The sequence below is a fragment of the Hemiscyllium ocellatum genome, chromosome 38 (assembly GCF_020745735.1).
Source record: "Hemiscyllium ocellatum isolate sHemOce1 chromosome 38, sHemOce1.pat.X.cur, whole genome shotgun sequence".
Lineage (NCBI taxonomy): Eukaryota > Metazoa > Chordata > Chondrichthyes > Orectolobiformes > Hemiscylliidae > Hemiscyllium > Hemiscyllium ocellatum.
The window spans coordinates 7,993,444-8,006,889 of record NC_083438.1 but is presented as its reverse complement, the minus strand read 5'-3'; positions in this window follow the sequence as shown (position 1 = coordinate 8,006,889).

Below are 13,446 nucleotides of genomic sequence, written 5' to 3'. Positions count from 1 at the left end.
TCACAAGTCACGAACAGAATTCATGCAGGGCGTCCTATAATCAGGACAGGAAATGAAATGCCAGCGTCCATTACAAAATGAATCACGTGTAGGAGTAAAGACACCTTCCTGCAGTTGTGGAGTGTTACTGAGGCAGTATTTGGGATGTTGTGGACAGACTTTCTTTCCTTTATAAATCAATGATCTCCCTGTCACAGAGACAGTGCAACGGAGCTTTATTAGAATAATCACGGGGATGATGGTACCATGAGGAGAGTGTGAAGGAAATGGATGTTTAATTTGTAGCACGGTGAGAGAATAAGAGTTCACTGCACTGAAAGTTTAAGATCATGGATGAACACACATTATTTCCATTGAAAGACATTGGTGGCATGAGAAATTGCATTTTCCCCATGATTTGTGCTTCTTGGTAGTTAATGTAGCTCTGTGGACCTCCCGTGTTAGTTGAGAGAGAGCTTCAGGCTCTGAATGAACTCTCACTGCCTCAATGTGCAGTTGGTGTGTGACCTTGCACTGAATATCACATTGTTCACAAACCGGTCAGCAGCTACATTGCCTTACTTCTGAAAGAGTTAGCCATTCCCACTAGCTTCTGCCCTCCATAGAGAACACCACCCTACCTGCTCGGAGATGGAAGATGCCTTCTTGAGATTTCACATGAAACATTTGTCTTCCCTCTTCACCTTCAAAAAACCACGTTTATGTATCAGTTGTGTACCATTAGCAATGGAACCAGGAGGAATGATAAGGAACAGGCTATCCGTGCGGTCTCTGCCTTATTGGTTTGTCATGTTGGGGCGTCGATAACATGCTCCTATTTCTGTACAAGCGGATTGATGGGCTGAATGGCAGCATGGGAGAAGCTCAAGGGCCTGAATGGGCAACTCCTGGTTCCTGTTTAACAGCTTGATGTGTATAACTGGGCTTCTTCTCTTCCTGTGTAATAGGCAGGAGGGAATGAATGGGCTATCTCTATCCTTATCCAATCGTGTTAATGAGTTGAATGATCTTCTCACATTCCTCTGAAGTGAGCTTGAGGTGCTGAATGAGCTCTTCCCTTTACTGTGATAATGCACAGTGTCCAGCAGGACTGTTCCATGAATGTGACTGACAGTCTAACATCACAAGCCTGAATGATGCCCGAGTCTTGCTGCACATGACCACAGTCTGCGACATGAGCTGAGCAAGGACACATTGTTCTGAACATCGCATGGTCTTCATTGACCTTCCCCACTTCTGAACTTATGATGGGGGGGTGGGGGGGGGGAGGAGAGATATTGAGGAGCAACTGAAGGTGCTTGTCCTGTGGATCTTCCGCAGAGATGTCGCGGGACTGAGGTGGTGGATGTCCAAGAATCACAGTCAACGTTTTTGTGCTGAATCACTCCAACGAGTGGGGAGATTCCTCTTAATCTCCATTAAGTTCCATTTTCTTCAGGCTCCTTGATACCATCATCAGTCAAATGCTGCTTTGTTATCAAGGCCAGTCACTCTTACCTGTTGTTTATATATTTTGTTGATATCAATAAGTCCTGGTGTATGTGTGCGGCGTGTTTCCTTCTTACAGAACAGAATTACTGTTGGGACATCTCTACTCTGGAGAAGGGGACTTAGATCATTGAGATAGTTGGAAGACAGGGATGGATGTTTGACACGTCAGACACTCCAAGAGTTAGGGCCTAGAGCAGACCAGTTATGATCCTATTGAAGGGAAAGGCACGCTGTAGGAGCTGAATGACCTATCCTGCTTCTTATGTTCTTGCATTCTATTATTAGAAGGTTCATCGTTGTTATTTTCTTAGAAGTCCTATGAAGGATTGTCATAGTCAGAGAGACTCAAGGATTTTGTGAGCAATATCTGGGTATAGTATGGGGGCATTATTTACAGTGAATCTAGGTAACAACATGACAAAGAAATGGAGCGGGGGAACTTCTGTAAAGAGAGAGGAGGGGACTGTTTCACAGTAACACCCACTATTTTCCCAAAAACGTTTTCCAATCCACACCAAATCTTGTTTAATTGTATTCAGAGGCTGAACGGTCTCCTCTGTTTCTGCGCATCAGGTTGTAGGAGCAAGTGGTCTCCAACTGATCCTGAGTAGCAGATTGAGGGGCTGAATGGAATGGGGCAAAGTAGAACTGAGGAACAGAAGTGGGTCCCTGCCCCACCAGGCACTAATTAGATTAGACTTAGATTAGACTATATTGATTAGATTAGACTTACAGTGTGGAAACAGGCCCTTCGGCCCAACAAGTCCACACCGACCCGCCGAAGCGCAACCCACCCATACCCCTACATTTACCCCTTACCTAACACTACGGGCAATTTAGCTTGGCCAATTCACCTGACCCGCACATCTTTGGACTGTGGGAGGAAACCGGAGCACCCGGAGGAAACCCACGCAGACACGGGGAGAACGTGCAAACTCCACACAGTCAGTCGCCTGAGTCGGGAATTGAACCCGGGTCTACAGGCGCTGTGAGGCAGCAGTGCTAACCACTGTGCCACCGTGCCGCCTAATATTGTGGCTTATCAGATTATGGTCTCAGCCCCACGTTCCTATTTGCAGTTCATTATCCTTGAGTCACTTTCCTGTCAAATATTTAACTAACCCACCTTTGAATAAATGCAAACGCACAGGTACCACAAACCTGTGGGGAAGAAAATTCCTACTCAAATGACCTTTTGAAAATTTGTCCTTATCCCTGTTCCTACCGAAGTTAGAGAGTCAATATTTCTTTTTCTAGTCCCACGCCTCCAGAGGTCACGACAAATTATCAGTGCAACTAAGTGTGTGATTTGGTAACTGATATCCGTCTCAGACTGGGTCAGTTTCAATGTTAGGAACTAGTTAGACAGGTTTGTTAAATTTGTAAAAATAACTAATCTAAAACCCAAGGAAAGTTCCTCGAATTACGATGGAGACATAAATGATATAGTTTGGAAATTAACAATATGTACATTTTTTTTTATTTTTCTGTTAACCTGAGACACAGAAACATGCACTCAAATATGCAGACCCGCGTGCGTGCACACGCGCCCACCCACCCATACTTCTGAAGGCAAATAGAAAAAAAATGAAACTCTGCAGAATAATTATTGGGAATAGCTTTGTCCAAATAACAGTTGGTTTCATGACAAAAGCAAAATTGAAAATGTTCCATTGTTATTCTGTCTCTGAAGTTATTCTGCCTCACAGAAGCTGCTAGCACTGAGGTTTCTTCCTGGAACAGTTGGATTTGGCTGAAATCCCTTTGCTGCAGGCAGTGGAGAGATTCCAATGAATCCTCAACAGGAACCTTCAAAGAGTGCTGAAGATGGCTGATTGGTTTTCAGCTCGCACATTTTGCTGTAGAGAAGTACAAGTAGAGATGGAACAATGACCATTTGCTTTTACGACAGGTTGCATTTTCCCCTGCCCTGATTCGGAAACATGCAATAATGTGACCCGAACACCAACCTGGACTATGTCAGGTCTGGTTGAACATTCCCCTGATTGCATGACTCCATCCCTGTTATCTGCTCCATTTTGGAATTTTTTTTTAGATTAGATTAGACTTACAGTGTGGAAACAGGCCCTTCGGCCCAACAAGTCCACACCGACCCGCCGAAGCGCAACCCACCCATACCCCTACATTTACCCCTTACCTAACACTACGGGCAATTTAGCTTGGCCAATTCACCTGACCCGCACATCTTTGGACTGTGGGAGGAAACCGGAGCACCCGGAGGAAACCCACGCAGACACGGGGAGAATGTGCAAACTCCACACAGTCAGTCGCCTGAGTCGGGAATTGAACCCAGGTCTCTGGCGCTGTGAGGCAGCAGTGCTAACCACTGCTTTGTAATTTATAATTTGAAAGTGTTTATATGAGTCTGCATATTTTTTGTACAATAAATTCATGTCGTCATAATACCTGTATTGAAATGAATATGTTGTCTTCTAAAACTGAAGGCTTAGTTTTATTCTCTCATCCATTAGCTACGCCCCAGAAAAAACTCTCCTCACGGGCTTGTGTGTGTCAATATGAACGTCTCTCATTCTCAGGCTTGAATTGTTCTGATCTTGTAGAGGCCATGAGGGGCATGGATGCGAGGAAGAGCCAAGCTTATTTTCCAAGGCTAGTGGAGTCCAAACCAGAGGGTAGTGATTTAATGTGAGAGGGGACAGGTTAAAAAGATACCTGAAGGGTAACGTTTTTACTCAAAATATATTGCGTGGATGGAATGAAATGACAGTGAAAGTGGTAGAGACTGGTAGAATTATAACATTTAAGAGGCAATGGATGGTCTATGAAGAAGAAGGGTTTAGATGGTTATGGGTCTAATGTTGCCAAATGGTACACTGATCCCTGAGGCACTCCTCCAAGTTACAATTTTACAACCTGAAAATAACCATGTATCCCAAATGTTTATTCCCTGATAGTTAACCGGGTTTCCCCTGTCGCTGGGCAGGAGGCTAGAAAGGTTGGATGGCCTCATCCTACACTGTGGAAAGTACTTAGCGATTGATTGACTTCAATCTATTCATGCGAATCCTTAGAGGGCAGAATGGTCTCCTCCTGTCTCATTATAACGATGCTGACTGGCTGAATGGGATCTTCCTTTATCTTTGGAACATTACTGAGTGCTTGAGTGAACAACACTTGGGTTAGGAGTAACAACTGGCCATTCCACCCCTCACGCCTACTGCATCATTCAGAATGTGCATTGTTGATGTGATTGTAACGAAACATCCCTTTCCTGTCTGTTCCCAATAAACATGGATTCTCTTGTTCATAAAAGATCTATGGAACTGAGCCTTGAGTGCTTTCAGTAACCCAGTCTTCACTGCTACTTCGACATGGGAACACCACAGATCACACAGCCCCAAAGAGAAACGAACATCCCTGTCTCAGGCAGAAATGGGAATGCCCTTATTCTCAAACTGTGTTCCTCTCAAACCAATCACCACTCTTTTGATATATAAGGAGTCGACAGTTAGGAACATATATCGACCATTCAGCCCCTCAGGCCTGTCCACATTCCCATTAACTCTCCCAAATGAAATACTGACCACATGCAGTCTCCATTGAAATCGTGGAAAGACAATTCCAGGAAAGATTATATGAGAAATGAACCCTGGAGCAGAATTAGGCCATTCAGCCCATCTTTTCTGCCATGCCATTTGATCGTGGCTAAAATATTTCTGAATCCCATTTTCCTGCCTTCTCCGACTGAGCATTGATATCATTATCAGTAAAAACGTATATATTTCTGTATTAAAGAAAGTGTGTGCCTGCATGTGGGGTTATGTTCATATGTTTGTGTGTAAATGTCCATATCTCCGTGCGTATCTCTGTGGGCATGTGTTATGTGTGTTAGTGTCAGAATCTCAGTTTGTGTAACACTATCTGCATCGCTGCGCAATGTTGTTTTTGAAGTAAATAGATTGAAATTGGAATCAAAGTTTCCCTCCTCCTCTTCTCTCTGTCTGTCCCTGTTGTTCATAGAGTTCATCGAATCGCTACAGTGTGGAAACAGGCCCTTTAGCCCAGCGCATCCATGTTGACCCTTCGAAGAGTAACCCACCCAGACCCATTTCCGACTATCCGACGTTTACACCTGATTAACGCACCTAACCGACACATCCCTGGGCAATATGGGCAATTTAGCATGGCCAATTCTCCTAATATCCACATCGTTGGACTGTGGGTGGAAACCAGAGCACCCGGTGGAAACTCACGCAAACATGGGGAGAAGGTACAAACTCCACTCAGACAGTCGCCTGAGGGTGGACTCGAGCCTGGGTGCCTGGCGCTGTGAGGCAGCAGTGCTAGGTTCTGAAGTTTATGATTAGATTCATATAATACCTCCCTCTACTGGACTTCCACACCACTGCATCAGTGGCAGAGTTCTTAACACTGAGAAGATAACAAATCCTTTACTGTGAAACTCTCAAATTGCACAGCCGTTTGATTTTTCAAATAATATCTTTGGAAGCACAGAGCGGTTTTGTCTGATACTTCACGATGTTGTTCCTGCGTCATTGCCACGACTACTGGGCCTTTTTCGCGATTTTTCAATACTTTCTCACAAATTTTAAACATTCAAGGCACAGAATGAGAAATAAATTCATCTCATCTCCTGACAAAATGGTTCACTCAGAGGTGAGCATTTCCATTCTGACAGGCCCAAGTATATTTGCCACCCTCCATTTATCAGCATTGCGTCTGTGTGTGTGTGTGTAACTGTGTGTGTGGGGGGGGGAGGGGGTTGGGGGTAGTGTGTGTCCAGTGAGTGCTCACAGGGAAGTGGTCATCCACCTGCAGGACTCTGACTTTGATGCTACTGTTCATCAGAGTCAGGAGTGGACCTTGAACATGATGACACTGTTGGAGTATTGACGTTGTTAACCACAGTAACTGGGCTGGAGTTGACTGAACTTACATTGCCACTTTCTAAACCTCAGGATGTCTCTCTGGGCAGGATGTCTCTACAAACAGCAATGTGACAATGAGCAGGGATCATCTGTTTTGATTTAAGTTGTGATTATAGCACTCCTGTTTCACAGCACTAGGTACATGGTTGGAGACCAGCCTTAGTCAATGGGGAGTTCCCACATTCACCGGTGGCACAGTGGTTAGCACTGCTGCCTCACAGCGCCAGGGACCTGGGTTCAATTCCCGCCTCAGGCGACTGACAGTGTGGCGTTTGCACATTCTCCCCGTGTCTGCGTGGGTTTCCTCCGGGTGCTCCGGTTTCCTCCCACAGTCCAAAGATGTGCGGGTCAGGTGAATTGGCCATGCTAAGTTGCCCGTAGTGTTAGGTAAGGGGTATGGGTGGGTTGCGCTTCGGCGGGTCGGTGTGGACTTGTTGGGCCGAAGGGCCTGTTTCCACACTGTAAGTAATCTAATCTAAAAAAATTCTCCCCATGATAATGTGGGTCCCTTCCAGGTGCTCTGGTTTCCTCCCACAGTCCAAACATCGGTCGTGCTACCTTGTCCACAGTATCCAGGATTGTGCAGATTTGGAAATGCTGTGTTATAGGGATGGAGTGCAGTGGGTCGGATGTTCTTCGGATGGTCGCTGAGGTTTGACGGGCCAATGCTCTCCTTCCACACTGTCGGGGTTCTATTCTATGATTGAGGATAAAGCCTACACAGCAGGGTGTCCTTGGAGAAGGAGCATGTGGTGTGCATCAATGCTCTTGATGCCTTTAGATAGAGGTGGGCACTGCAAGGGATACAATGCTTTATCTCCACCGCTGCAACCTCCCCCCCGCAAAACTCTACTTTGATTTCGTCCTTTTCTCACTCTGTCACTTGTAATGGTTTGCTTGGCCCGTAATGGGCTTTGTTTGGAAATATTCAATTGGTTACACAAATGGTTTATTGCTGGTGATATGTCGAGATTAGAGTGGTGCTGGAAAAGCACAGCAGATCAGGAGCCAGAAAATCAACGTTTTGACAAAAGTCCTTTTCCAGCACCACTCTAATCTAGGTTCGGGTTTCCAGCATCTGAGGTCCTCACTTTTGCACTGCTGGTGATTATATGTTAACGAAAAGCAAAATGGTGTAATGATGATTTTGATGGTTGGAAGGTTGCTGTGATAATATTTCTGGGTCGGAGAAATGGGGAAAAAGAACGCTTCACAGCTCACAGAACGGGAACTGAAAAGCAGTTAAATCAAACCAAAGGTTCATACAGGGAGGGAATATTTCCCTGGAGCTTGAGTAGCTGAAAAGTGAATAGACAGAATTTTCTTTTACAGAGGTTGAAAGTTTTAAAACTGCTATATTCAGACAGTTTAATTTGTTTCCTTTAATTTTATTTGCTGTGCAAAAAACTTTGACAACATTTTAAAACCAAAATTTACAAACCTTGTGTTAAAGATAAATGTTAAATAAAATCCATCAAACCATCCCTCACTGAAAACTGTTGTGGAAGTGCAATCTCCTGGAGAATCCCTGCCCACTCCTTCCTACCCGGGCTCCGTGGCTGTATACATACCTGGGAGATAGCAGCAGGAGGAGACCATTCAGCCTTTCAATCCTGCTCAACCATTCAATGGGAAACAGCTGACCATCCAGCTCAGTCTCCTGTTCCTGCTGTGTTCCAATCCCCTTTCATGACTTTACCTCGAAGAAATATATCTAAGTCCTCCTTTGGCTTCACTGCCTTTTACTCCAGTGACGTTGCGGTGTTACTGTGTGGGTGTAGGCAGGGGTAATGTGATGGTGCTGCCTCCTGGAGGATGCACTCAGCATCCCTCATCATCCTGCAGTAACATCAACTGGGTTTCAGCAACTGGAGAGAGAAACCGTTTCCAGGATATGGGCATCACTGGCTCAGCCAGCATTTATTCCCCATCTCTAGTTACCCTTGAGAATATGGTAGTGAGCTGCTGTCTTGAACCATTCACAGCCCATTTGGTGCAGATAGACCGACAATGCTGTGTGGGAGAGTGTTGCAGGATTTTGGCCGAGTGATTTTCCATCTTTGGTTCTTCAAATGCTGGTTAACGTAATCATAATCTGCACATGATTTTGAGATTTCAGTCTGCAAACCTTCACCATCTAGCACCCTGTATAAAGGAATATGTACAGATTAGAAATTCAGAACAGACAATTCTAGTGTCTTTGGAATATCTTTTTCCTCCTTTCTTCCCCCGAAGCTGTAACCCTCCATCCCACTTACTCTCTCCCACCATTCTGACTCTGCTGCCCCTAATGTATACCCTCCCCATTCTCATGGAGTTGCTGATAAACACATCCATGCCACCACTTCCCGTCCCTGATTAGACTCTGCACCCTTTCTGGGTTCATTTCCTTTCCCTTCAGTTACTGCAAGTCAATAATGTAACAGCAGAATGAAAGAAAAGGAAACAGAAAGAGTGGTAGCAGATCCTGGTCGGAAGACGAACCTTCAATTCGGGAGAATGCGTCAGATCCTTCTTTGTTTCCCATTGGTCGATGTCCAGTGTTATGGCGAGTTGGGGATGGCCTTTGGCCCCACATGAGTGTGTTGACACCTCGACCCCCCCCCCCCTAACCTATATGTTCGTCCTCCAGCCAATCACAGTGTGAAGTACTTTCCGCTAGTTACCCCAAAGCACATGCTCCAAAATCGGCCCACATTCTGTACATTTACAGTGCCAGGCTTTCCCACACACGTGTGGTCCCCGCCTCAGGGATTGTGGGAGTTGTAGTCCCCATGAAACTACTGGAGCCCTGTCTCTGGAAAGTGAATGAAAAGTGTGGGGTGGAAGTTGTTGGGTATAGGATCCCCATTCAGACACACAGAACATGTGGGCTGTCACTGGGTTTTACTGAGACATCTGCTTCCACAACCTGATTTCTGATGTAAAGTACACAGATTCAGCCAATTGCGGGTCGGGGAGGTTAATAAGGGTTATTAGATTTTAAGCAGAGGTGGCTCAGTGGCTAGCACTGCTACCTCACAGCTTCAGTGATCCGGGTTTCATTCCAGCCTTAGGTGACTGCGTGGAGGTTACACGTTCTCCCCATGTCTGCGTGGGTTTCCTCTGGGTGCTCCAGTTTCCTCCAACAATCCAAATATGTGCAGGTTAGGTGAATTAGCCAAACTAAATTGCCCACAGTGCCCATGCATGTGTGAGTTAAGCCATTAAACATGGGAAATGCAGGGTCACAGGGAATGGGTGGGTCTGAATGGGATGCTCATCATAGGTTTGGTGTGGACTCGATGGATGAATACCCTGTTTCTGCATAATAGGGACTCTATTCTATTCTCAGGAAGAAGAATGTACCTATCTCAATGTGCTGTGAATCTGTGGAATTCCCTATTCAAAATGCGGTGGATGCCAGGACAATGAGCAGATTTAATGAAGAGATACTGATGTTGGATTTGTGATGAGTTGAAGGGTGAGAGAGAGCAGGTGGGAATATCCAGCTGAGACCGAGGTGAGCTCAATCATCACCGTATTAAATGGTGGAGCTGGTTTGAAAGGCTACATTGCCTCTCCTGTGCCCAGTGCTCATCTTCTCATGTTAATAACTGGAAAGCTGAATCCAAAAATCACCACATTCACCCAAGGAGATTTTCGGAAAATGCAGGATAATCAGGTGGATTAGTGTTCCAACCTTAGATAGTGAGGAACCATGTAAGAGATAATGATTTTGCAATTTTAAACTCAGGGGAGACAGTGATTTATGATTTTAGACTGTGTAGTGCATTCACACCGTCCAGAATACTCTGTTGTGGATATCCATCCTGTGCTCTATTACAAAGTTAAGGTGACTGATAATGAAAACCAAAACACCCAGGAAACACCCTCTCACCTTGTAATCTGATAAAGGACTTGTGATAATTATGGATCAATTTAGAATACAGATGGAAAGCGGGAAGATTAAATCCAGTCTCAAGATCCTGTGCTTAAACAAAGGAGACTACAATAGGATGAGACAGGAGATGGCTAATGTAAACTGGAAGCAAGGAGTTTACGATGGGGTAGTTGATGGACAGTGGGGGAATATCAAAGCAATTTTTCAAAGTGCTGAGCAAAAATATATATCAGTGAAAAGGAAGGACTGTAGGAAAAGGAGTAATCCGCCATGGGTGGCTAAGGAAATAAGGGTGTCTATCAAATTGGAATAGAAGGCATACAAATTGGCAGTGATCAGCGAGAAACTAGGAGATTAGAAAAACTTTAAAAGATCAACAGAAAGTTAGATGGGATTGGGGATAAGAAGTGATGAGTAGCTAACCCGAGGGCCAGAATAGCAGTTGATACTGCTAGAGGGGAATATGTGGCCTCTGTAATTAGATTACTTACAGTGTGGAAACAGGCCCTTCGGCCCAATAAATCCACACCGACTCGCCGAAGCGTAACGCACCAAGAAACATGGTCTTACCTTTACGCTTTCACCTAACACACAGTCGCCTGAGGCGGGAATTGAACACGGGTTTCGGGCGCCGTGAAGCAACAGTGCTAACCACTGTGCCACCTTGCCGCCCACTGTTTATTGAAGTACTTATTGACCCCCTCTCTCGCCCCATCCCTCTGTCTCGCCCAACTCCCTCTCTGTCTCGCCCCATCCATCCCTCTCTCTCACTCCCCTCCCTCTCTCTCTCGCTCCCCTCCCTCTCTCTCTCGCTCCCCTCTCTCTCTCGCTCCCCTCCCTCTCTCTGTCGCTCCCCACCCTCTCTCGCTCCCCTCCCTCCCTCTCTCGCTCCCCTCCCTCCCTCTCTCGCTCCCATCCCTCTCTCTCTCGCTCCCCTCCCTCCCACTCTCGCTCCCCTCCCTCCCTCTCTCGCTCCCCTCCCTCCCACTCTCGCTCCCATCCCTCTCTCTCTCTCTCGCTCCCCTCCTTCTTTCTCTCGTCCCCTCTCTCTTGTCCCCCTCCCTCCCTCTCTCTCACTCACCTCCCTCTCTCTGTCGTCCCCCTCCCTCTTTCTCTTCCTCTCTCCCCTCCCTCTCTCTCTCTCGCCCCCCCTCCTTCTCTCTCTCTCTCACTCGCCCCTCTCCCTCTATCTCTCTCGCCCTCTCGACCTCTCTCTCTCTCTCGCGCCATCCCTCTCTTTCTCTCCCCATCCCTCTCTCTCTCACCTTCCTGCCTCTCTCTCACATCCCCGTCTCTCAAGCCCACCTCCCTCTCTCTCACGCCCTCTCCCTAACTCTATCCTCCATCCCTCACTCTCTGTCACCCCTTGCCTCTCTCTCTCACTCCGCTCCCTTTCTCTCACGACCCCCTCTCTCGCCCCATCCCTCTGTCTCGCCCCACTCCCTCTCTGTCTCGCCCCATCCATCCCTCTCTCTCACTCCCCTCCCTCTCTCTCTCGCCCCACTCCCTCTCTGTCTCGCCCAATCCATCCCTCTCTCTCGCCCCCTTCCCTCTCTCTCGCTCCCCTCCCTCTCTCTCTCCCTCCCCACCCTCTCTCACTCCCCTCCCTCCCTCTCTCACTCCCCTCCCTCCCTCTCTCACTCCCCTTCGTCCCTCTCTCACTCCCCTCCCTCCCTCTCTCACTCCCCTCCCTCCCTCTCTCACTCCCTTCCCTCTCTCTCGCGCCCTCTCCCTCTCTCTCGCGCCCTCTCCCTCTCTCTCGCGCCCTCTCCCTCTCTCTCGAGCCCTCTCCCTCTCTCTCGAGCCCTCTCCCTCTCTCGCGCGCCCTCTCCCTCTCTCTCACGCCCACTCCCTCTCTCTCGCGCCCCCTCCCTCTCTCTCGCGACCCCCTCCCTCTCTCTCTCGCTCCCCAACCTCTCTCAATCGCACCCCACCCTCTCTCGCTCCCCTCCCTCCCTCTGTCGCTCCCCTCCCTCCCTCTCTCGCTCCCCTCCCTCCCTCTCTCCCTCCCCTCCCTCTCTCTGTCGTCCCCGCCATCTTTCTCTTCCTCTCTCCCCCTCCTCTCTCTCTCTCTCGCCCCCCTCCTTCTCTCTCTCTCGCCCCTCTCCCTCTCTCTCTCGCGCCATCCCTCTCTTTCTCTCCCCATCCCTCTCTCTCTCACCTCCCTGCCTCTCTCTCACATCCCTCGTTTCTCACGCCCACCTCCCTCTTTCTCACGCCCTCTCCCTCTCTCTATCCTCCATCCCTCACTCTCTCTCACCCCTTGCCTCACTCTCACACTCCCCCCTCTCTCCCACGCCGCCTCTCCCTCGCACCCTCCCTCTCTCTCACGCCCTCCCCTCTGTCTAACCCCCATCCCTCACTCTCTGTCACCCATTGCCTCTCTCTCTCACTCCGCTCTCACGCCCACCTCACTCTCTCTCTCGCGCCCTCTCCCTCTCTCTCGCGCCCTCTCTCTCTCTCTCGCGCCCTCTCACTCTCTCTCGCGCCCTCTCACTCTCTCCCGCGCGGCCTCTCCCTCTCCCTCTCGCGCCCTCTCCCTCTCCCTCTCTCTCTTGAGCAATCTCCCTCTCTCTCTCGCTCTCGCTCCCCTCCCTCTCTCTCTCGCTCCCCTCCCTTTCCCTCTCGTCCCCTCCCTCTCTCTCTCTCTCTCTCTCTCTCGCCCCCCTCCCTCTGTCTCTCGCCCCTCACCCCCTCTCTCTCTGGACGCCCCCTCTCTCGCCCCGTCCCCCTCTCTCTCGCCCCCATCCGTCTCTCTCTCTCGCTCCCCTCCCTCTTTCTCTCGTCCCCCACCCTCTCTCTCTCGTCCCCCTCTTTCACATTCTTTCTTGCGCCTACCCTGTCTCTCTCTCGCCCTCTCGACCCTCCCTCTCTCTCTCGCGCCATCCCCCTCTCTCAACCCCCTCCCTCTGTCTGTCTCATTCCCCTCCGTCTCTCTCACACCCCACTCTCTCTCACCCCCTCCCCCCCTCTCACCCCCTCCCCCTCTCTCTCACCCCCTAGCTCTCTCTCTCGCCCCCTCTCTCTCGCTCGACCCTCCCTCTCTCTCACCCCCTCCTGTCTCTCACTTGGCCCCTCCCCCTCTAACTCGCCCCTCCTTCACTCTCTCACCACATCCCTCTCTCTCCCGCCCCTCCCTCC